At 45.5% G+C, this 6,311-nt stretch overlaps 1 long non-coding RNA gene across 1 annotated transcript; it reads right to left on the bottom strand.

Annotated features, from left to right (window-relative positions):
* Positions 1-2,946: 2,946 nt before the first annotated feature.
* Positions 2,947-6,297, bottom strand: LOC139177340 (uncharacterized). The gene is made up of 2 exons (XR_011561811.1): positions 5,205-6,297; positions 2,947-4,181 (listed from the first exon to the last, which is right to left on the bottom strand). It is a non-coding gene; the product is annotated as an uncharacterized lncRNA (long non-coding RNA).
* Between the last annotated feature and the right edge of the window lie 14 nt (positions 6,298-6,311).

Genomic DNA, 6,311 nt, shown 5'->3' with positions numbered 1-6,311 from the left:
CATCTATGGAGTCGCACAGAGCAGGGACACGACTGAAGAGTCTTAGCAGCAGCAGCAGCATTCACCCAGGTGGCGCTAGTGGTAAAGAACGTGCCTGACAATGCAAGAGTCGCGGGTTTGATCCCTGGGTGGGGAAGATCCTTTGGAGCAGGAAATGGCAACCCACTCCAGTATTCTTGTCAGAAGAATGCCTTGGACAGAGAAACCTGGGGGGCTACAGTCCAGGGACCCGCAAAGAATGGGACAGGACTGAAGCGATTTAGCACCTGCACATAGTATGCAAAGCTTCAGTGGCTTTGTTGGCTCAGTTGAGGCGCTCAGTCGTGTCCGACTCTTTGCAACCCCATGAATCACAGCACGCCAGGCCTCCCTGTCCATCACCAACTCCCGGAGTTCACTCAGACTCACGTCCATCAAGTCAGTGATGCCATCCAGCCATCTCATTTTCTGTCGTCCCCTTCTCCTCCTGCCCCCAATCCCTCCCAGCATCAGAGTCTTTTCCAATGAGTCAACTCTTCGCATGAGGTGGCCACAGTACTGGAGTGGCTCAGTGGTAAAGAATCTGCCTGCAATGCAAGAGATGCGGGTTTGATCCCTGGGTGGTGAAGACCCCTTGGAGTAGGAAACTGCAACCCACTCCAATATTCTTGCCTGGAAAATTCCACTAACGGAGGAGCCTGGCAGGCAACAGTCCGTGGGGTTGCAAAGAGTCAGATGCCACTGAGCATGAGTACATTAAAAATTGACGTCCACGCACATGACTGAATTCGCCATATGGTGAACACTGACAGAGGCCAACCAGGTGGCATGCTCAGGGTACAGCAGCCAAGTGTACAAGGTGAGACTGTTCACCATTCCCCTACTTGAGCTGGACTTATTTTCAGTAATGCATGTGAACATCCAGTGGAGCAAGAATCTAACCAAGGCTGAGACACCTGCCTTTGCCCTTTTAAGAGGGATTGATTGATTCAGATAAGTTGGGGCTTGCATGATGGATCTGAAGCTGAGAAAACGTTTCAAGCCAAGGGCATCTTTTCTTTTGGAAAAACTCTGATGCTGAAAACAGCAGACAATAAGAATTCTTATGTTAGGGAAAAATATAGCTGGTGACATCTTTTTTTACACATAACAGGTAAAAGATTTGGCTGGTTCACACATGAGTGAAAGATTTCAAATCTAGTAAGCCTTATAACAGTGGTTGTTATGAAATGTGTCTGATCGGAATGCTCTCATGATGCAAGCTCTAGTTTTTCTTTTAAGGTGTTATTTAGAGACTATAAAGGATCATATTTGTGATTGTCATACTGAAAACTACTCTTCTGTCTGAAGTAAGAAAGCTTTAAAGTGTTCATAAAATGTCAATTACCATTTCCCTCACCTGCAAATCCAAATGAAAAATAAGACTGTTTTCTTTTTTCTTTCATAAAATGTGTACCCCTTTTCTCCCCAGTTTCCTTTTACCCGATCAAAAGGCATGAAAACTTCCCATGTGGCACTAGTGGTAAAGAATCCATCTGCCAATGCAGGAGATATGAGAGACGTGGTTTCAGCCCCTGGGTTGGGAAGACCGCCTGAAGGAGAAAATAGCAACCCACTCCACTATTCTTGTCTGGAAAATCCCATGGAGAAAGGAGCCTGGCAAGCTACAGTCTATGGGGTCACAGAGTCAGTCACGACTGAAGCAACTTAGCATAAACTCACTCATGACGACATCTTTGCTTAAAAAAATTGTTTCTGGCTGTGCTGGGTTTTCATTGCTGTGCGAGCTTTCCTCTAGTTGCAGTGCATGGGCTTCCTATCATGGTGGCTTCTTTTGTGGAGCATGGACTCTAGGGTGTTGTTTTAATGAGTATTTTTCAATGAACTTAAGTGGCCATCAAAAGTCCAAAGGATAAACAAATTGTGGTATAGTCATTCAATGGGAAACTATACAGCAGCGAAAATAAATGAAATTGAGTCTCACATATCAAAAAGGATAAATTTTTGGACTCTCCTGGAGGTCTAGTGCTTAGGAATCCATGCTTCCACTGCAGGGGGCTGGGTTTAGTCCCTGGTTGGGGAACTAAGATTCCGACAGGTAACCTGGCAAAACAAACAACAGCAACAAAAAACCCTACACAAAGCCAAAAGAATAAATCTTGTAATGATAAATTTATGGAGCAAAAAATGCAAGTTGTAGATGAAATTCGATGCTTTTATATGCATGCAAAAAGTGCTTTGTATTGTTATGAAACAACACATTGTAAACTTTCAGGAAACACATGGCGTGATTCACATCTCATTCAGGACAGTGGCTCCCCTGGAAGAAGGGGGGTTTCTATTCCAGAGGGGAATGTTTTTCAGTAGCTACGTTGTGTCCGACTCTTTGTGACCCCATGGACTGCAGCACGCCAGGCTTCCTTGTCCTTCACTATTTCCTGGAGTTTGCTCAAGTTGGTGATTGTATCCAACCATCTCATCCTCTATCTCCTTCTCTTTCTACCCTCAATCTTTCCCAGAATCAGAGTCTTTTCCAATGAAGAGAGGGGAACAAAGGGGTTTAGGCCTGTAGGTTGATGTTCTTTTTCATTTTTTTTATTCAGCTTAGGAGTCTTTTCACAGGTTTCATTGAATCTCTTACAAATTTTTGTCTTACATATTTTTCTTAAAAGAAAAAGGAGCAGACATCTAACATTAAATTCCAGGGACAGGAGAAATTGGATGCTGAATGTTGAACTGGTGGCAAAGCAGACCTGTGAAAGGGGAGCCTCTGCATGGTCACCAGCTATAGAGAAACATCTTGACTTTCACCTGGGGGCAAGGAGGGGTACTCAGAATCCCAAGTGCTGACCTTTGTGACTTTTAGAATATTAGCTGGAGAAAATGAGTTAATCCTAGGGTTTGAGAGCATGAGGTATTACATTGGTGCAAATGTACTTGCAGTTTCGGACCATGAATTTTAAATCATTATACTGGGCTCAAAACATCTTTATTAATCCAAATAGGAAACATTACAATCAAGATTTTGCCAATGAGAAAAGTTTGCTTATTCTTATAATATAAAAATCCACGCTTTAGGAGTCAATGCACTCTTGGAAAGCATTTTCTGCATCCTGCTGTTTGTGGAAGTGGTTTTCCTGCAAAAAGTTCTCAAGATGCTTGAAGAAGGGGTAGCTGATTGGCCAGAGGTCAGGTGAATACAAATGATGGGGCAAAACTCTGTAGCCCAATTCATTCAGTTTTTGAAGCCTTGGTTATCTCATGTTTGGTCAGGCATTGTCATAGACAACTGAACCTTTTCTGTTGACTAATGCCGGCTACAGGTGTTGCAGTTTTTGGTGTGTTTCATACATTTGCTGAGCATACTTCTCAGATGTAATGATTTCACCAGGATTCAGAAAGCTGTAGTGGATCAGGCCAACAGTAGACCACCAAATAGTGACCATGACCCTTTTTTGGTGCAAGTTTGCCTTTGGGAAGTGCTTTGGGGCTTTTCAGTCCAACCATTGAGCTGGTCATTGCTGGTTATCATATAAAATCCACTTTTCATTGCATGTCACAATCCAATCAAGAAATGGTTCACTGTTGCACAGAATAAGAGGACACTACAAAACAACATTTTTTTTTTTTTGTCAGCTCATGAGGCATCCACTGATGGATGTTTTTCACATTTCCAATTTGCTCCAAATGCCAAACAACCATAGAATGGTTGACGTTGAGTTCTTTGGCAATGTCTCATGTAGTTGTAAAGAATCAGCTTCGATGATGCTCTCAGTTGGTGTCAACTTCTTTTTTTTTTTTTGGTGTCAACTTCTGATGGCCAGCCACTACACTCATCTTCAAAGCCCTGTCTCCTTTGCGAAACTTCTTGAACTACCATTGTATGTTCATTAGCAGTTCCTGGGCCAGATGCATTGTTGATGTTGCGAGTTGTCTCCGCTGCTTTATGATCCATTTTGAACTCAAATAAGAAAATTTCTGGAATTTGCTTTTTGTCTAACATCATTTCCACTGTTGTTGTTGTTCAGTTGCAAAGTTGTGTCAAACATTTTGCGACATCATGGACTACAGCATGCCAGGCTTCCCTGTCTTTCACTATTTCCTGGAGTTTGGTCAAACTTACATTCATTGAGTTGGTGATGCCATCCAACCATCTCATCCTCTGTTACCCTCTTCTCTTCCTGCACTAAATCTTTCTCAGTCTAAAATAAATATAAAATCAACAGCAAGTAATATCATTACCAAAAAAAATGAGAAATGTGCATTCAAATTATATATAACATAACCACATTTATTTAGAATGTATTCCAATATCAATATTTGAGCAAACTCCAGGAAAAAGTGAAGGACAGGGGAGCCAGGCGTGCTGCAGTCCATGGGATTGCAAAGAGTCAGACTCGACTTAGCAACTGAACAAAACAACAAAAACAGTATCAAACGGTAAATTTGAACAAGCAAAAACTGCAATTGCTTTTGCACCAAACTAATAACTTCGAGTCTAGATGACTTGTACTAGTTATTTTATTGTTGGTGACCCTACAACTCAGCTCATAAAATGCCCTGCTGCTGCTGCTAAGTCGCTTCAGTTGTGTCCGAGTCTGTGCAACCCCATAGATGGCAGCCCACCAGGCTCCCCCGTCCCTGGGATTCTCCAGGCAAGAATACTGGAGTGGGTTGCCATTTCCTCCTCCAATGCATGAAAGTGAAAAGTGAAAGTGAAGTCCGTCCAACTCGTAGTGACCCCAGGGACTGCAGCCTACCAGGCTTCTCCGTCCATGGGATTTTCCAGGCAAGAGTATTGGAGTGGGGTGCCATTGCCTTCTCCGATAAAATGCCCTACTTTTTCCAAATAAGGTGTCCTTGACTCACCCTCCCTTTACTTTTCATTTTCATCTGGCTATGACGAAATGGAACCAGCTGGAGCCCTTCACTTGCCAGGGGGTGATCACATTTTGGACATCTCTCAGAGGGAGCATGTCCACGGAGAGCATAGATTCTACTACCGCTCTGGTCTTTTCCCATTCAGAAACCGCAGTAACAGCTCAGACACAGCCCAGACTTCTGTAACAGAGGCATCCAAAACGGCTGTGTGGCCCAGTCTTGGCCACCCCATCACTCAGAGAGAGCAGGGCACCATCCAGCAAGCTCCCGTAACCAAAATAGGAGGGGGCCTGGACAAAAGGGAAGCAGTTTCATCACACACCTGTAACACATTCTCCACTCACCCTCGGTAAACAGCTCTGCGTTGAGAGGCCTTCTCCACGCCTTGTTCTCCATATTAGGGGCTGGACTGCAGTCCATGATGCACAAACTTGAACCCCCTGCCTGTTGGCGCTACCCTTAAAATACTAACCTGTCCACAATCTGACCACTGATCCCCATCCACCTTGATTATTGCATTGGTTCAAAAGTCATCACGGTTCTTCCCTCACCCTCTTGAGCCTATTCTCCTCACAAAAGCCAGAGTGAGTGATCCTTTAATGAGGCCGGGGCCTGTGGCTCCTCTGCTCAGACCCATGCCCTGGCTCACAGCAGAGCCTTTCTGATGCCCCCAGGCTCTCTCCAACCCGTCACTCACTCTGACTATCTTGCTGCTGCTGCTGCTAAGTCACTTCAGTCGTGTCCGACTCTGTGTGACCCCATGGATGGCAGCCCACCAGGCTCCCGTCGTGGGATTCTCCAGGCAAGAACACTGGAGTGGGTTGCTATTTCCTTCTCCAGACCATCTTACTGTTGTGGCAACTAAACAATAGAAACGTGGGTGGACAAATTAACAGGCGAGGCGAATGGGGAGGAAAGAGTAGGGGCCAGGAGGGCCAGAATCCTCTGGGCAAGGGTTCCTCCTAACTCCTTTCCTGGGAAGGAGGCCTTGGTTCAGCAGACTCAAATTCTATTCGTAACAAGGGGTAGGGCTTCATACGTGAGCCGAAGCTCAAAATTAGGTTCCTTGACTGAAAGGGGTACATAACAGCCCTTCCCTCACAACTCTTCAACTACTGAATGAAAAGGAAAGCGCTTCAACAGACTTCAACGAAGTTACTACAAAGTGCGGCTACTGTGAGCTGCCATTTTACGGACAGGCAAACTGAGGCTCGCCGGGCGGCGATTTACCGAGCTTCCCCACCCCCTTGCCGGCGCGGTCCGCGTCTAGGACGGTATAGCCCACCTCGCCAAGGCCTCGGACACTGCTGTCCCAGTAAATCCCTAGGAGGCGGAACTTGTGACAAGTGCCGCTTCAGGACTTGGCCAAGAAGGCGCTTCCGGTCCAACCGGAAGCGCGCCCCTGGAACTACCACTCCCAGTAGCCCACGCGACGCGTCCCCGTCGAGGCA

Source organism: Bos indicus, chromosome 18, assembly GCF_029378745.1.
Source record: "Bos indicus isolate NIAB-ARS_2022 breed Sahiwal x Tharparkar chromosome 18, NIAB-ARS_B.indTharparkar_mat_pri_1.0, whole genome shotgun sequence".
NCBI classification, from domain to species: domain Eukaryota; kingdom Metazoa; phylum Chordata; class Mammalia; order Artiodactyla; family Bovidae; genus Bos; species Bos indicus.
The sequence above is the reverse complement of the archived record's forward strand: the minus strand, read 5'-3'. Positions and strand labels throughout refer to the sequence as shown.